Source organism: Piliocolobus tephrosceles, chromosome 1 (genome assembly GCF_002776525.5).
Source record: "Piliocolobus tephrosceles isolate RC106 chromosome 1, ASM277652v3, whole genome shotgun sequence".
Taxonomy (NCBI): Eukaryota; Metazoa; Chordata; class Mammalia; order Primates; family Cercopithecidae; genus Piliocolobus; species Piliocolobus tephrosceles.
In genome coordinates this window covers 73126127-73145827 of record NC_045434.1, presented here as the reverse complement: position 1 = coordinate 73145827, position 19701 = coordinate 73126127, and the positions used below count along the sequence as shown (strand labels likewise).

Here is a 19701-nt window from a genome sequence, read left to right as displayed (position 1 = left end):
TTTTTCCTTCATTTCAACTTTGGTGAATCTGGCAATTATATGTCTTGAAGTTGCTCTTCTCGAGGAGTATCTTTGTGGTGTTCTCTGTATTTCCCGAATTTGAATGTTGGCCTGCCCTACTAGGTTGGGGAAGTTCTCCTGGATGATATCCTGAAGAGTGTTTTCCAACTTGGTTCCATTTTCCCCCTCACTTTCAGGCACCCCAATCAGACGTAGATTTGGTCTTTTTACATAATCCCATACTTCTTGCAGGCTTTGTTCATTTTTCTTTTTTCTTTTGGTTTCTCTTCTCACTTCATTTCATTCATTTGATCCTCAATCGCTGATACTCTTTCTTCCAGTTGATCACGTCGGTTACTGAAGCTTGTGGATGTGTCACATATTTCTCGTGTCATGGTTTTCATCTCTGTCATTTCATTTATGACCTTCTCTGCATTAATTATTCTAGCTATCAATTCTTCCACTCTTTTTTCAAGATTTTTAGTTTCTTTGCGCTGGGTATGTAATTCCTCCTTTAGCTCTGAGAAGCTTGATGGACTGAAGCCTTCTTCTCTCATCTCGTCAAAGTCATTCTCTGACCAGCTTTGATCCGTTGCTGGCGATGAGCTGCGCTCCTTTGCAGGGGGAGATGCACTCTTATTTTTTGAATTTCCAGCTTTTCTGCCCTGCTTCTTCTCCATCTTTGTGGTTTTATCTGCTTCTGGTCTTTGATGATGGTGACGTACTGATGGGGTTTTGGTATAGGTGTTCTTCCTGTTTGATAGTTTTCCTTCTAATAGTCAGGACTCTCAGCTGTAGGTCTGTTGGAGATTGCTTGAGGTCCACTCCAGACCCTGTTTGCCTGGGTATCAGCAGCAGAGGTTGCAGAAGATACAATATTGCTGAACAGCGAGTGTACCTGTCTGATTCTTACTTTGGAAGCTTCCTCTCAGGGGTGTACTCCACCCTGTGAGGTGTGGGGTGTCAGACTGCCCCTATTGGGGGATGTCTCCCAGTTAGGCTACTCAGGGGTCAGGGACCCACTTGAGCAGGCAGTCTGTCCGTTCTCAGATCTCAACCTCCGTGTTGGGAGAGTCACTGCTCTCTTCAAAGCTGTCAGACAGAGTCATTTGGGTCTGCACAGGCCTCTGCTGCTTCCCTTGTTTTTTTAGTTGTGCCGTGTCCCCAGAGGTGGAGTCTACAGAGACAGGCAGGTTTCCTTGAGCTGCTGTGAGCTCCACCCAGTTCTAGCTTCCCAGCGGCTTTGTTTACCTACTTAAGCCTCAGCAATGGCGGGTGCCCCTCCCCCAGACTGGCTGCTGCCTTGTGGTTAGATTGCAGACTGCTGTGCTAGCAATGAGGGAGGCTCTGTGGTGGCCGTGGGACCCTCCCGGCCAGGTGTGGGATATAATCTCCTGGTGTGCCCGTTTCCTTAAAGCGCAGTATTGGGGTGGGAATTACCTGATTTTCCAGGTGTTGTGTGTCTCAGTTCGCCTGGCTAGGAAAAGGGATTCCCTTCCCCCTTGCGCTTCCCAGGTGAGGCAATGCCTCGCCCTGCTTCAGCTCTCGCTGGTTGGGCTGCAGCAGCTGACCAGCACCGATTGTCTGGCACTCCGCAGTGAGATGACCCCAGTACCTCTGTTGAAAATGCAGAAATCACCGGTCTTCTGTGTCGCTCGCACCAGGAGTTGGAGACTGGAGCTGTTCCTATTCGGCCATCTTGCTCCGCCCTCCACATTAATCAGAATTTTACAGAGGAGATAAACAGTGATTTTTACCGTTCTTTCAACTAGCTTGCAGAGAGAGAGAGGACAGAAGTCTCACTGGTAAGCAATTCTTACCCCTTTGCTGGCATGCCAGGCTTATGGGTCCCATTTCCCTGAGCAGCCCTAGTGACCCAGCTTGCCACACCATAGCCCTGGGGGCCAAGCTGCAACACAAAGAAAAATTGTCTTTTTTTCTGTCCTGGTCAGAGCAAAATATGTGTGACACAGACATGAGCCACTCTGCTTAGCACCCAATATCAAACTAGCAGGGCTCAAATTTACCCCTGGTTGGACCCTGTCATCATTAATCCAACCTCTGACAAGAAGTTTCAACATGTGGTCTTGGGCAAGATCGTCACCCTGAGTAACAGAAACGGTAACAAACGAAATGGAGAGAAAGAAAGAAAAACATTGGTACACACTGCAGGGTGGGGAAGGCAAAATACTCAGGGATGCCAGAGAAAGACCCTCCCATTGCTCAAAAGTTCAGGCTGCCGCTTGTCAGTCATGAAGGGATCTTTTCCAGTAGTCCCATTAGCTCTCAAGCATCCCCCTTTTGGGAGGAAATAGCTCCCCAAGTCCCACAATCACATGCATGCCTAATTACGTCACCCACAGCCATCAGCAAAGAGGGCAAAGTAGATTAAGCCAATGAGAATAGCAGTTAATATCTCGTAGTGCCAAACCCATTATTAGCTGAGAGGGACTTTACTGGGAGGGGCCTGAAACCCCCTAAATCTCAGGAAGAACTCTAACCTTTCTAAGTTGGGCCTTGAATCCACGTTCTGTCAAGTGTCCTTGTCTTTTATTAAGAAGGGTCTTTAACCCCCTCTCTCTTAAGAGAGACTCTAACACCGCTAAATTAGGCCTCTAACCCATTCCCATCCTTTACCTGAGCAAATGTACCCCACTTACCCAGAATCAGCCAATCAGTGCTGAAGTTTATTTCCTTTGGGTCAGGGGAGCCTCCTCAGTGTTGTCCCTTCCATGGTTCACCAGAAAGATGTTACCAGAAAGAGGTCCAGATCCAGACTCCGAGAGATACATTAAAACAAAGCAAGTTTTCCTTTTGAACTTGTCAAAAATTCCATCTTATAAAGGATATTAAATGTCGCTTTAAGCTGAACCTTGAGCAAATTAGGTGGTTTGTGTGATCATATATCTATGTTGTGGCTTCTAGTTTGCAACTTCAAGGAACAAGTATTAATAGTTCGGTGTGTGATGTTGATTTGAGTCGAACATTTGCACAGTTTGGATAATCTTAAATTGTGACGGACACTGGCTGTGGAGACTCTTTCTGTTACTAAGTCCTTTTGTTTTGAAGCTATTGCCATTTGTATTTCTCTTGCCCTTTATATTTTTTGTCTGTTTCTTTAAGCTTTTATTGGAAATGTGACTAAGTAAAGAATTCCTTGTGTTACCTGCCAAGCAATGCACATTTCATAGTTTTAAATCTGTAATCAGCAATAAAAATCCTAATATGTATCTAAGAACATCTTTAAAAAATTCTTTCTCACTCAAGAAAAAATTCAAGGGGAGTCCACAGAGTAAGATGAAAGCAAATTTATTAAGAAAGTAAAGGAATAAAGAATGGCTACCGTAAGTAGAAAGCTGAAACTGGATCCTTTCCTTACTCCTCATATGAAAATTAATTCAATATGGATTAGAGACTTAAATGTTAGACCTAAAACCATAAAAATCCTAGAAGAAAACCTAGGTAATACCATTCAGGACATAGGCATGGGCAAGGACTTCATGTCTAAAACACCAAAAGCAATGGCAACAAAAGCCAAAATTGACAAATGGGATCTAATTAAACTAAAGAGCTTCTGCGCAGCAAAAGAAACTACCACCAGAGTGAACAGGCAACCTACAGAATGGGAGAAAAATTTTGCAATCTACTCAGGGACAAAGGGCAATATCCAGAACCTACAAAGAACTCAAACAAATTTACAAGAAAAAAACAAACAACCACGTCAAAAAGTGGCCAAAGGATATGAACAGACACTTCCCAAAAGACATTCATACAGCCAATAGACACATGAAAAATTGCTCATCATCACTTGTCATCAGAGAAATGCAAATCAAAACCACAATGAGATATCATCTCACACCAGTTAGAATGCAATCATTAAAAAGTCAGGAAACAACAGGTGCTGGAGAGGATGTGGAGAAATAGGAACACTTTTACACTGTTGCTGGGACTGTAAACTAGTTCAACCATTATGGAAAACAGTGTGGTGATTCCTCAAGGATCTAGAACTAGATGTACCATATGACCCAGCCATCCCACTACTGGGTATATACCCAAAGGATTATAAATTATGCTACTACAAAGACACATGCACACGTATGTTTATTGCGGCACTATTCACAATAGCAAAGACTTGGAATCAACCCAAATGTCCATCAGTGACAGACTGGATTAAGAAAATGTGGCACATATACACCATGGAATACTATGCAGCCATAAAAAGGATGAGTTCGTGCCCTTTGTAAGGACATGGATGCAGCTGGAAACCATCATTCTCAGCAAACCATCACAAGAACAGAAAACCAAACACCACATGTTCTCACTCATAGGTGGGAATTGAACAATGAGATCACTTGGACACAGGAAGGGGAACATCACACACTGGGGCCTATTGTGGGGAGGGGGGAGGGGAGAGGGATAGCATTAGGAGATATACCTAATGTAAATGGTGAGTTAATGGGTGCAGCACACCAACATGGCACATGTATACATATGTAACAAACCTGCACGTTGTACATATGTACCCTAGCTAGAACTTAAAGTATTAAAAAAAAAAAAAAAAAAAAGAATGGCTACTCCATGGAGAGCAGTACCCCCAATGTCTAAAAATCTTAACAACAATGATAATATAAGTAGAAAACATATGGTAACTTTTTGGCATATAACCCTTACTGTAATGAGCATTAAAAAAATAAATAAACTGCTTTGGCTCTTCATTCTAAACACATGATATTTTAAAACTTAGATTTTTATTATATGACTTTCATTTTGTTTCAAAATAAAATCTTCTTAGTGTCACACTAAAGTAAATAGAGATCAGATAATTAACCGGACCCCAGGATGCATAATTTTAATTTTAATTTTAATTTCAATTTGAATTCTTAATAGAAATGATGAAAAGCTGTTACCTAAGTTTTGATATTTTTTATTGTACCTAACACATTGAGAATTTTTTTTACATATATGAATCTATTAATGGCATTGTCAAAATACTCAGTCTTTTTTTTTTTTTTTTTTTTTTTTAGATATGGTCTTGCTCTGTTGCCTAGGCTGGAGTGCAGTAGCACTCCACTCCAGTAATCCTCCTGTCATAGCCTCCTGAGTAGCTGGCACTACAGGTGCATACCACCATGCCTGGCCAATTATTACTTTTTTTTTTTTTTTTTTTTTGTAGAGAGGGTTCTTCCTATGTTGTCCAGTTTCAAGCAATCCTCTTATCTCGGCCAGCCAAAGCACAGGCATGATCCACCATGCCCAGCTAGTCTTTTAAGTTTTATTGTATTGAAAATAATGAGGATTATCATTTTGATGTCATATTAGAATTTTTTCTAAAAATTCAGCAAGAAATTATCTTTAGTTCTTTATAATATATGGGTGGCTATGTCTATTTATAAGCATCTATGCCAATTATTACTTTACTTCTAGTTGTAATTTAATTTTTTTTTTTTTTAGTTTTCAAGGACACAGCTAGTCTTAATAACTTGATTTGTTTCTATTTCCATTTACTGAGTTTAGCATTTATAATAACTCAAAAAAGATTATTTCACTTGAAGTTCTGGGATACTTGTGCAGAATTTACAATTTTGTTACATATGTGTATATGTGTGCCATGGTGGTTTGCTGCACCTATCAACCTGTCTCTAGGTTTTAAGCCCCACATGCATTAACTATTTGTACTGATGCTCTCCCTCCCCTCCCCACACCTGACAGGCCCTGGTGTGTATTTTTCCCCTCCCTTCATCCATGTGTTCTCTTCGTTCAGCTCCCATTTATGAGTGAGAACATGTGGTGTTTGGTTTTCTGTTTCTGTGTTAGTTTGCCAAGGGTGATGGCTTCCAGCTTCATCAAAGTTTCTGCAAAGGACATGATCTGACTCCTTTTTATGGCTGCATAGTATTCCATGGTGTATATATACCATATTCTCTTTATCCAGTCTATCATTGTTGAGAATTTGGGTTGGTTCTATGTCTTTGCTATTGTAAATAGTGCTGCAGTAAACCTACGTGTGTGTGTCTTTCTAGTGAATAATTTATATTCCTTTGGGTATATAAATTGCTAGGTCAAATAGTATTTCTGGTTCTGGGTCTTTGAGGAATCACCACACTGTCTTCCATAATGGTTGAACTAATTTACATTCCCACCAACAGTGTAAAAGTGATCCTATTTCTCCACAGCCTCACTAGAATCTGTTGTTTCTTGACTTTTTAAAAATCGCCACTCTGACTGAAATGAGATAGTATTTCCTGGTTTTGATTTGCATTTCCCTAATGATCAGTGATGTTAAGCTTTTTAAAAAAATGTTTGTTGGCTGCGTTAATGTCTTCTTTTGAGAACTGTCTATTCACATCCTTGGCCCACTTTTTGATGGGGTGGTTTGTTTTTTTCTTGCACATTTGTTTAAATTCCTTGTAGACTCTGGATATTAGACCTTTGTCAGGTGGATAGGTTGTGAAAATTTTCTCCCATTCTGTACGTTGCCTGCTCGCCCTGATGATAGTTTCTTCTGTTATACAGAAGCTCTTTAGTTTAATTAGATCCCATTTGGCAATTTTTGCTTTTGTTGCAATTGCTTTTGGCATTTTTGACACGAAATCTTTGCCTATGCCTATGTCCTGAATGGTATCGCCTAGGTTTTCTTCTAGGGTTTTTATGGTTTTGGATTTTACAATTAAGTCTTTAATCCATCTTGAGTTAATTCTTGTGTAAGGTGTAAGGAAAGGGTCCAGTTTCAGTTCTCTGCATAAGGCTAGCCAGTTTTCCCAGCATCATTTATGAAATAGGGAATATTTTCCCCATTGCTTGTTTTTGTCCAGCTTGTCAAATACCAGATGGTTGTAGAAGTGTGGTATTATTTCTGAGGTCTCTGACCTGTTCCATTGTTTTATATGTCTGTTTTGGAACAGTACCATGCTGTTTTGGTTACTGTAGCCTTGTGGTATAGTTTGAAGACAGGTAGCATGATGCCTCCAGCTATGTTCTTTTTGCTTAGGATTGTTTTGGCTATATGGACTCTTTTTTATTTCCATACGAAATTTAAATTAGTTTTTTTCTAATTCTGTAAAGAAAGTCAGTGGTAGTTTGATGGGAATAGCACTGAATCTACAAATTACTTTGACAGTATGGCCATTTTTATGTTATTGATTCTTCCTATCCATGACGATGGAATTTTTTTCATTTGTTTATGTCCTGTCTTATTTCCTTGAGCAAGGGTTTGTAGTTCTCCTTGAAGAGCTCCTTTAAGTCCCTTGTTAGCTGGATTCCTAGGTATTTTACTCTCTTTGTAGCAATTGTAAATGGGAGCTCATTCGTGATTTGGCTCTCTGCTTGTCTACTTTTGGTGTATAGAAATGTTTGTGATCTTTGCACACTGATTTTGTATCCTGAGACTTTGCTGAAGTTGTTTATCAGCTTAAGGAATTTGGGGGCTGAAACAATGGTATTTTCTAAATATAGAATCATGTCACCTGCAAACAGAAGCAGTTTGACTTCCTCTCTTCCTGTTTGAATACCCTTTATTTCTTTCTCTTGCCTGATTGCCCTGGCCAGAACTTCCAATACTATGTTGAATAGTAATGATGAAAGAGGGGATACTTGTCTTGTGCCAGTTTTCAAAGGGAATGCTTCCAGCTTTTGCCCATTCAGTATGATATTGTCTGTGGGTTTGTCATAATAGCTCTTATTATTTTGAGATATGTTCCATCAATACCTAGATTATTGAGAGTTTTTAACAAGAGGGGGTGCTGAATTTCATTGAAGCCCTTTTCTACATCTATTGAGATAATCATGTAATTTTTGTCATTGGTTCGGTTTATGTGATAGATTACGTTTATTGATTTGTGTATGTTGAACCACCCTTGCATCCCAGGGATGAAGCCAACTTTGTCATGGTGGATAAAATTTTTGATGGCTGCTGGATTCGGTTTGTCAGTATTTTATTGAGGATTTTCTCATAGATGTTCATCAGGGATATTGGCCTGAAGTTTTCTTTTCTTGTCATATTTCTGCCAGGTTTTTGGTATCAGGAGGATGCTGGCCTCATAAAATGAGTTAGGGAGGAATTACTCCTTTCAATTGTTTGGAATAGTTTTGAAAGGAATGGTACCAGCTCCTCTTTGTACCTCTAGTAGAATTCAGCTGTGAATCTGTCTAGTCCAGTGCCTTTCTTGGTTGGTAGGCTATTAATTATTGCCTCGATTTCAGAACTCGTTATTGGTCTATTCAGGGATTTGACTTTTTCCCGGTTTAGTCTTGGGAGGGTTTATGTGTGCAGAAATTTATCCATTTCTTCTAGATTTTCTAGTTTATTTGCGTAGAGGTATTTATACTATTCTCTGATGACAGTTTGTATTTCTGTGGGGTCAGTGGTTTTATCCCCTTAATCTTTTTTTATTGTGTCTATTTGATTCCTTTCTCTTTTCTTCTTTATTAGTCTAGCTAGCAGTCTATCAAATTAAAAAAAAAAAAAAAAAAAAAAGGAAAAAAACCAAAACAAAACAAAACAAAAAAAACAGCTCCTGGATTCATTGACTATTTGAAGGGATTTTTGTGTCTCTCTCCCCTTCAGTTCTGCTCTGATTTTAGTTGTTTCCTGTCTTTTCCTAGATTTTTTTTATTTGTTTGCTCTTGCTTCTCTAGTTCTTTTAATTGTGATGCTAGAGTGTCAATTTGAGATCTTTCTAGCTTTCTAATATGGGCATTTAGTGCTATAAATTTCCCTCTTAACACTGCTTTAGCTGTGTTCCAGAGATTCTTGTATGTTGTTTCTTTGTTCTCATTAGTTTCAAAGAATTTCTTAATGTCTAAAAAAAAATCAGTGATTTTTTCAGGTAATAGACATTTATGGCTTTGAAATTTCAAAGTATGTTTAAACAATTTTAAAGAATTCATTAACAGCCTCCTCCCACATTCTGCATATACATTTATCATTATCATGTGTGTTCTTATACTTTTATTATTAGACTGAAAAATATACAGTTGCCATTCTTATAGATTAAAAATGATCAAACATTAGCTATTTCAAATAGTTCAATATGTAAGTATCTCAAAATAATATAATATATGCTATTATCTTTATGATGTTAGTATTTGTGTAAGTGCTCATATATGTATACACACATATCTAAAAATATATAGTATATCTTAACTTGCCTTTTTCATAAAAATTTTTTTTGAGAATTACCCATTTTGATATTTTGTTCATTCGCTTTAGTTTCTCTATTAGTATTCCACTTTATATAAAAAAAAAAGTATGGATTATGTATTTGTTTCCAAGTGGAGAGTTAGCTTTTCTCTTTACATAATTTATAGAAGTTTGCAATTAATATTTCATCTGTCTCCTTGTGTGCATTAGTGAGAAATTCCATAGAAAAAGCACAATGAAAGGTATTGTAGGCTTCTTACATATTCTTATCTTCCACTTTGATATACTGCCAAACTGTTATCTAAAGTGGTTGAACCAGTTTGCTTTCCCATGGCAACAGGTAAAAGACCCATTTGCCTGTGTCAGCAACATGTTTTGTTTTCCAACATTTTTGCCAAAATTATGAGTATTAAATACTCCCTTATTTTTGTTTTAATTTTAATTTCTTTAGTAACTGTTAAAATATTAAAACGTGCTTATTTGGCATTTGAGTTTTCACCTCTGTGAATTGCTTGTTCTGGTATATCTTTTGTTAAATTTTCTATTGCATTATCTTTTCCTTGTCAGTAAAAGTTATGCTTATAATCTGCATTTTACATGTTTTACTTATATTGATTGTGAAAATATTTCCTTCAGTGGTTTGACTTTTAAAATTTTTTGTATTTTTGGTCTGTCACACAAGAGTTTTAAATTTTAACATTGGCAAATATATCAGTTACTTTTTATAGTTCATATAGTTTTATATCTTAAGAAATTCTTTTTTATGTTGATATAATAGATATAGCCTTCTATTTTTCCTGAAATTAATTTTTGTATAATGTGTTAGGTAGAGATTTAATTTTAACTTATCTTTATTGGCACATTCATGTCCCACTGATTTTTATTGAACACACATTATTTCCTCACTGATTTTTAAAGCCACCTCTATTGTATCTCAAGCTCCAATTTGATGGTAGTGTGTTTAACATCTTGTCTCAGAGGTCAGTTTGATTAACTTCTTGCCAAAAGCTATAGCATTTGATTAACTTTTGATATCTTGCGGTGGATTGCTTCTTACTAGTCTTCTTCAGCTGTTCTCAAGTCTTACTCCTCCAAATGAATTTTAGGATCAGTTTATATAAAAATCTTTATTGGGATGTTTTATTGGAATTGAATTAAGTTTATACAACAGCTTAGGGAGAATTTATATTGTTATGCTGATTTATTTTCATCCATGATCATAGTATATCATTCTATTTATTTAGATATTCTTTTATGTCTTTTAATAAATTTCTATAAACAAACTACTCATAACTTATAATAAAAGGGATAAATATAAAATTTATTTCTAGGTATCTCAAGGTTCGGTGTTATTGTAAATAGTATCTTTTATCAAATTGCATTTTATATTTATTGCTGATATAAAGAAATATTATAAATTGTTATATATCATTCTTATTTCCAACACCATTTTGGAACACATTAATTTGAATATTTGACTATAGATTTATTTGAATTTTTGAGGTAGAAAACCATGTAATTTGCAAATAATATATTTATGTCATTCTAATTCTTATGGATTTTACTTCTTTTCTTTGTCTGATTGTGAGGTCTAGACATTCCGTTAACAATGTTAAAAAAAACCATGAGAGCAAGCATCCTCAACTTGTCATTACTTTAATGGAAATAGCTTTACATTTTTTCCTTTACATAAGATGTTTGCCTTATCATGTTAAAACGTTTCCCACCTATTCCTAATTGTTTAGGGTTTTCTATTTGTATATGCTATATTTTTCAAGATGTGGCAGGTTTAATTTGTTGAGATATAATTTTCATGCCTGTGGTACCAAGCAAGGTTGGTCCTGTGGTTTTCCTTTCTCTTACGGTCCTTGAGAACATGTTTTGACTCTCCCATTTATGACCTGTTTTATCTTGGGAAATTTCTTAATATCTATTTGCTTCAGTTGCCTCATCTTTAAAATTAGGGTCAAAGGAATATCTTTCCATAGTGTTTTTATGAGGATTAAATAAAATAATATACATAAAGCACTTGGAACAGGGCCTGCTACTCAGTATGCAATAGTTATGAGATGTCATTGTCATCATTAATATCAAGATATTTTAAAACACTTTTCCCCTAAAATATATAAGGGTGAAGGGTACTTAGATGTATATCCTAAGATCTGTCTCTGGCTGCTATTTCTGGGCATTTCTTTGTTCTAATATTTCTGGTAGCTCTTACTTGTGACTGTGAATTGTAGACATTTGATGCCCACAGACTATTCAGTTCTTTCAACTTCTACCTTGTTCCTAAGGAAATCTGAATCAATTCGTCAAGGTCTTTCCTAAAGAAATTTGTCAAGGTTATCCAATCCAATGCCACAGCAATTGTATTTCTTCTTGTATGATATTGTTTTTGTTGTTTGTCAAAGAAATTTTTGCACAAGTCAAGGTCATAAAGTTTCCCATAATTTTTTCTAGCTGTATTATAGTTTTAGGTTAGTTCTATCATCCATATTGGGTTAAACTTTTACATAAGGTATATGATTTGGATTGAGATACTTAAAAAAATAAGGTATCTAATATTTCAGGACCATTCTTGGAAAGGAAAGTATTCTTTTTCCATTTAATTTTCTTTGCTACTTTGTTAAAATACAGCAGACCGTATATGATTTTATTATCAGCTTTTTCATTGCTACTATAGTAGGTATGCAATTGACTTTTATATATTGATATTGTACCTTGCAACTTTGCTGAACTCATTTATAATTCCGAATAGATTTTAGTAGATTTCTTAGAGTTTTCCACGTACAAGAGATAGTTTTACTTCTACTTTTTTAATATGGAAATATTTATTTCTTTCGTTTGCCTATTTGCCCTGTCTGGTAACTACAGAAAGATGTTGACTAGAAGTGGCAAAAGTAGACATTGTTATCTTGTTCATGATCTGAGGGAAAAAGCATTTTTTCACCATTAAATGTGATGTTAGCTGTTGGTTTTTCAGATACCCTTTATTAGACAAGGAGGTAGCCTTCTTTTTTAATTGGTTGCTTTTTAAAAATTTTATCATGAAGCATTGAAGTTTGGCAATGTATCTATTGAGATGATCAGGTGGTTTCTGTCCTTTATTTTTCCAAGTTTGTGTATTACTTAATTTTTGCATTGAACCAGCCTTGCATCCTTGTGATAATGCCACTTCCACATGATGTATAATCCTTTTTGTTAGTACTGTATTTGGTTCACTAGAATTTTGTTGAAGACTTTTGCATCTGTATTCATAAGGCATATTGGCCTATAGTTTTCTTTTGATGTCTTTGATGTTTTTGGTATTAGGGTAATACTGGTTTCATAGAATAATTGGGAGAGTGTTTCTTCCTCTTATATTTTTTGGAAGGGCTTATGAAGTAATGGTGCTACTTCTTCTTTAAATGTTTGGTAGAATTTGCTAATGAAGGCATCTGGTCCTAGGCTTTTCTTTGTGGAAATTTTTTTAAAATTACTAATTTGATCTCTTTACGTGGTATAGATCTATTCAGATTGCTAATTTCTTCTTAAGTGAGTTTATATAGTTTGTGTGTTTCTTGGAATTTGTCTATTTTATCTAGGCTGTCTAATTTTTGTCATACAGTTGTTCATAGGATCACTTATGATCCTTTTTTTGTGTCTGCAAAGTCAGTTCTAATTTCCCTTTTTTTATACAAGATTTTAATCATTTGAGTCTTTTCTTGGCTACTCTAGTTGAATGTTTGTCAAATTTGTTGATAATTTCTAACTATCAACTTTTGTTGGTTTTCTTGTTGTTTTTCTATTCTCTATTTTATTTGCCTCCTCCAATTTTATAATTTCCTTTTTTCTGCTAGCTTTAGGATGAGTTTGCTTTTCTTTTTCTAGTTTCTTAAGGTAGAAGGTTAGGTTATTGATTTAATAAATTTCTCTTTAAATATAAGTGTTTACAGCTCTAAATATCGCTTTAAACACTACTTAAATCCCATAAAGTATGATACATTGCATGTTCACTTCCATTAATCTCAAAGGATTTTTAAATCTTTTTGTAATTTCTTCTCTTATCATTAGTTATTAGGAATGGGTTAATTTTCACACATTTGTTAATTTTACAAATTTCCTTCTGTTAGTGATTTCTCATTTTTTCTATTGTGATCCAAGAATATGCTTTGCATAATCTCAGTTATTTTAAATTTATTGAGACTTGTTTCATGGCTTAATAAATAATCTATCCTGGAGAATGTACCGCATGAACTTGAGAAGAGTTTTTATTCTGTTTTTGTTGGGTGAAGTGTTCTGTGGATGTCTGTTAAGTCTAAGTGGTTTATAAAGTCATTCAGGTCTTCCATTTCTGTTTATATTCTGTGTAGTTGCTCTCTCCACGACTGAAAGTAGGATATTGAAGTCTCCACTATTGTTGTGAATTGTGAATTTTTCTCTTTACATCTTTAAATTTGTCATTTTTACTGTTGTTAGACACATACGCGATTATAATTGTTCTACTTTCCTGATGGATTGATATCTTAAAATATCCTTGTCTCTACTAACAATTTTGTCTAAAGTCTATTTTTTCTGATGTTAGCATAGGAGCTCAAGCTCTTTTTTTGTTATTGTTTGTGTGGTGTATCTTTCTTTTCATTCTGTAACATTCAATCTATTTGTTTCCTCAAATGTAGAGTTTTTCTCTTGCAGAACTTTTATAGGGGGTCATGTTTGTTTTTCCATTTTGTAAATATCTACTTTTTGATTGAAGTGCTTAAGCCATATACATTTAGCACAGGGACTGATAAGGTAGTTACAATGTCACTTTGCTGTTGGCTTTTTAAAATATGATTTATGTCTTCTAAGTTTCTCTATTCTTCTATCACTGTCTTCTTTGAGTTAAAAAGTTACTTTCTAGTGTATAATTTAATACCCTTGTCATTTATTTTACTATGTTTGTTGCCCAGGATGTTATCATTAGCATCTTAATTCATAAAAATCTAATTCAAATTAATACCAACTTAATTTTAAGAGTATACAAAATTTTACATCTATATAATTTTTGTTCCCTCTGCTTTATTTTGTGCTGTTATTGTCTATGGAGATTTTTATATTGGATGCCCATCAATACAGATATATAATTATTGCTTTATAAATTATAGTTGTCTTTTAAAACAAATGTGAGAGAGAAAAAGAATTACAGTAAAAATTCATTTATATTCTTTTTAAATATTTACCTAATTTATTACCTTTACAGGTACTCTTTATTTCTTCATTCAGATTACATTACTCTCTAATATCCTATCATATCAGCCAGAAGGACTTCTTTTGGTATTTCTTGTAGAGCAAGTCTGATAGTGATAAAACCTCACAATATTTCTTTATCTGGGAATGTCAATTTATCCTGCATTTTTGAAGGAGAGTTTTGCTGGAAAAAAAATAGTTTTTGGTGCACAGTTTTTTTTTAGGACTTTAAATGCCATTTCACTCCCTTCTGGATGCCGTGGTTTCTTCACAAGAAATCTGTGGTTAATATTATTGAACATCCCATGTAGGAGATGGTCTTTTCTCACTTGCTGCTTTCAAGATTTGCTCTTTGTCTTTGTCTTTCAACAGTTTGATTTTTAATGTGCTTAGGGTGTGGATCTCTTTGAATTTATCCCACTTGCAGATCATTGAGCTTCTTGGATGTGTAGATTAATAGTTTTCTTCAAATTTGGGAAGTTTTTAGTAATTATTTCTCTAAATATTCTTTCTGTCCTTTTACCTCTTTTCTGAAACTCCCATTATGCCTATGTTGGTACTCTTGATGGTGTCCCACAGCTTTCTGGGGCTCTGTTAATTTCTCAACATTCTTTCTCTTTCTATTGCTCACACTGAATAATCTCAATTGACCTGTATTCAAGTTTCCTAACTCTTCCTTCTGATCATTTAGATCTGCTAGTGAGCTCCTCTAGTGAATTTTTCATTTAAAAGTTTTCTATGTCTTTTTTCTCTTTTAAGGATTTGCAAAGCCCCTATGGACATGATGTTTCATGTCTTCTCCTTTTAATTATTTTGGATTGTTTGTTGTTTCTTCTGACTGTTGTTGCTGCCTGGGTCAACTGCAGTGTTAAGCAGTTGCCACTGATTATTTTTAACAAATAATTGTTTTAAACAAATAGAGTAAATGCTGTTTCCAGTGGATGAACTCTGAGTCAATTCACACCTTACTAGTGGGGCTTTCCATGGTACTTCCAGGCAGATCGAATAATGACAATCATCTGAGGATAGAGCTTTGAAACAACTCTACTCCCATTCTGATCCTCTAGGGGTAACTAGGTTGCTGGTTTTTACTCTGATTGCAAACTGTTCATTTTCAAGGCTCCCAGTGAGTGGCAGAGAGGAGTATGGGAATAGGAAAGCTAAGATGCCATAGAACATGTTGTTCTTATCGATATTCAGCCATTTAAAAAATAAAAACTCTCCACGTTGTTGCAAGTCTTTGGTTTATTTCCAGAATTCTCAATAAGTTGATGTGATATTCTTTGCCAGTGTTCCCATTGCTTTTATGGCAGACAGAAGCTGCCACTGTTTTCACTCTGCCATTGCTGATGTCCTTTTATTCGCTTCCTCAATATCTTTTTTAATAGTTTTTTAAAATAGTTTTTACCTATATACATTGCCATAGCTTATTAGATTTATAACTAATGTTTCACATTTTCAGTGCTAATAAAAATAGTATTTAAAAGTTTTAATTTCCATTGGTTACTCACTAGTATATAGAAACTAAATTATTATGTATTTAACTTCTATCAAACAAAATTAACCAATTCACTTGTTATTTCTAATAGTTTTTATGTACATTCATGGAAAATTTCTGAGTAGACAATTATGCTATCTGCAAATAGAGAATTTATTTCTTTCCTTCTGATTGTTGTGACATTTGTTTACTTAGCCTTATTGTCTGTTTTTACCCTGATTAAATGTTGGATTACTTAGTCAGTTTTCCCATTTTACTAATTTTGTTGTGCCACCCAGTTGTAATGCATAACAACTTCTCTCCAGTCATCACCTGTCTATTTTCTGACTAGACAACTATGAGGTCTTTCTTGTATGAGTCATGTCTATTTCCTTGATCAATTTATATAATTTAGACATATCTTTGCTATATGAATATTTTTCAAAGAAGTTTTACAGAATGTTTATTCCAATGAATATCTGTTGTTAAAAAATTGGCAAGTAGCAAAGGAATAAGTAAAATTTATTTCTATGACTGTCCTTGAAATATTTGATAGCATTCTCACTTCAAATCGTAATTCTCTTATTTGGGATGGATGATTCACATTAACTCCAGGTCTTTAGAAAACTTGCTGTAACTTTTATTTAAGAAGAATTCCTTCAAATATGAATTCTTTAGCAATGGATATGATTGCAAACTCCAAAATTTAAAACTAAAATGGTTTTTAAAGGTTATAAAACCCAGCCCCTTTATTTTATAGATAATAAAATAGATTTCATTATTCCTCTGCAGCAGAGCTTCCCTTTAGCTATTATTAAAATATAGGGAGTGAATTCTAATTTATCAGCATTGAAAGGTACACCTCCACTTCTAATACCCTGGTCTGACTGCCAACATTTTTCACACATATGACTGTAATATCCGCCTAACTGGCCTCTTGGCTTCTGCTCTTGTCTTCCTATATTCTAGTCTCAGAACTTTTGAATAATCCTGAGATCACATCACTCCTCTTCTTGAAACCCTCCAATGGCTTCCTATTTTACTCAGACTAGAAATCAAATTTCTTACAATAGGCTATAAGACTTTGTATGTATAACAATTTGTACCTCCATCCTCCCTCTTCTCCAGCCAACTACTTCTCTGATCTAACCTTCTAATAACCTCCCCTCTTTGATTCTGCTCCAGGATGCTAGCTCCTTGCACCTCCTCTAACATGCCAAGCATACTGATTTAGAGGTCTATGTGCTTACTAATGCCTGCCTGGAACATTTTACCCCTAGATATACGTATGACTCATTCCCATTCCCCTGTTAATGCCACATTCTCAATGAGGCCTCTCTTGAACATAATATCCCCACGAAAATCCAGCCATGCACTCCAACCTACTCTAATCCTTCTGTTTTTCATAAAATATATAGCATTCCAGTATACTATATGAATTACTCATTCATTATGTTTATCTACGTGAATGCAAGCTCCATAAAAGCAACGGTATTTTGTTGTTGTTGTTAACTGATTGTACCTTTGGCACTCATGAAAGTGCTAGCACATAATAGGCTTCCAATAAATATTTGTGAATGAATCAATACGTAAAAGAATGAAGCTACCCTGACATTTAAAGCCATGGTTCAGCTTTAGCAACATCACAGTGTTCATCAGTTTTGCTCTCTTTCAGTCATAGTAAGTCTTTCAAAATTATGAACGGCTAGCCCCTGTTTGTTATGATCTGGGTTCTTTGAGATAAAACATTTCCCTAAAGGTTCTATATAAAACATTTTAGACAATATTTTATCCTGAGAAAGCAAATTGGATAACAGAAAATATACGTAATTTTTTGTTTCTCCTTGATAGCTCATTATGTTGACAAAAATAGAAATGAAGACTGTCAGTTTTCTAGGACTGCCATACAAAAGTGCCGCCAACTGGGTGACTTCTCCCAGAAAGAGAATGCCTAGGACTATAGTGGGACACAGAAAGTTCCCTACAGGGAGTATTTCAAAGCTGAGACATTAAGGGCTGTATGAGGCAGAAAAATTGGAAGCAGAGGTAAAATTGTGACCTTAGGACTAAGAGAGCTTGAAGGTTGTGGGGCATTAAAAATTCATGCTGTAGATTAGCTGTGTGGGATGTAAAGGATACTAGGAGAGGAAGAACTCAGCATGGTTAGGGATAGGTGAAGGTAAAGAACAAACAGAACACGGGCCCAGCTTCCTTTATTCTTGGCAGACAATACTATCTCTTACCTCACAAAGAAAATTTATGCTATAAGGAGTGATTTTCCTATTTGTCTTTCCTACTCCCCAAACAAAAGCATAGGCACATAATGGCTTTGCTGTATTTGCATTTATTCTTCTCATCTTTCTTCTAAGAATGACATGTCCATCCTTCTACCATTCCCTACTTTGTTTAACTTCAGATACTGGATCTAGGTCAATTGATCATAAATCATGTTGCCTGGATGGCCAATTAACTGAAATAATATTTTACCATGTTTTCTTATTTCTTGTAACTAATTATAATTTTTAGAACAATCTGTTTTGGAAATCTTGTAAAGATTTCTGCAAAGTTTTAGTAGATTTTGCTTTGTCTTTGTAACACCACTTGGAAGAACAATTCTTTGCGCTTGTGCCAGTTGCCTGTTTTAGGACAGATAAGTAGAGAAACTCTCCCTATGGGAAAGTCAGAGCAGGAAGCTGCCTAGAGCACATCTTCTTATGGGCCTCAGCTCATGGGGTGTGTGGAAGACTGAGACTAATGGGTAGAAAGGGAGAGCCTATAAGTGTATTTTTCTTAGAATATATTAATAGAGAATATGCTAATGAAAAAATATTTTTATATATGTAATATTTTGGTTATTTTCTCAAATATATTTTTAATATAAATATAACATGTAAATATATGAATATACACAAATATATGCATACACACACTCACACACAGACACATACTCTTTTTAGGCTCCTGGGTCTCACACTTTGCTTGTGGGTTTCTTTCTGATTCTAAGACCACTATCTCAGACTATTTTGTGTGCTAATTCTCCTCTCCATGTTTTATTCATCAGCCATATCCTCACTCTGTCCCAGTTTCCTCCAAGCAACCACCAAGGAGCAGCAGAAAACATAAATCAAACATTCTTTAAAACTTTATCAAGACAGAGCAAAAACTGAATAGTTAAAATAAAAAACACATTGGGAAAATAGTCATTTGATGAATTAAAATTGCTCCAATTTTTTAAAAAAACTATTGAAATAAACAATTATTGGAATAAATTTTGTTATTAAAAATATAACAAAAAACTGAGAGTTGGTAGTTTTTCTATTTCATTCTGTCCCTACTCTCTTGGGCTTATTTGTCTTAGTAAGTTCTGAATAAATATTTGCCAAACAAATAAAATAATACCATGTGGATTAAGGTTGATAGCTACATTTGCCTTGAAACGTCACCTAATTCAAAGTAGACTGGTCTTTGAACCTGGTTTTCTTAGAAGAATTTTCCTGAGGCAATAAAATTCTGAGAGTGAACTGTGATACTATTGATATATGTGAATGATACCAAACCCACAAGTAGGAAGTCTTCGATGAGTCCTCGTTTGGAGATTTTCTAGAACAGACATTAATTTAACTTTAGAGAGGACCCAAACAGATAGCCTGGAGCTTGGAGCTAGAACAGGTGGGATGTGAGAGTTAGAAATCTTCCTTTTGGCACTGCAAATACTCTGGAAATTGCAATCAGAAGCAGATGACAATCAAATTTAGGGCTGAGATAATGTATTTATGGATTTATAAACTAGAGAGAAATCTGACTTGGGAAGGGACTTCTGGTGAAAGCCATGAGTTTGATCAATAAATAAGTTGACCAAAGTATTCACTTTGACTTA

General features: G+C 35.2%; 1 protein-coding gene across 2 annotated transcripts in view; it reads left to right on the top strand.

Moving 5' to 3' along the window:
• USH2A (usherin) overlaps positions 1-19701 on the top strand; it is a 798346-nt gene that overhangs the window by 88521 nt on the left and 690124 nt on the right. The window lies entirely within an intron of this gene.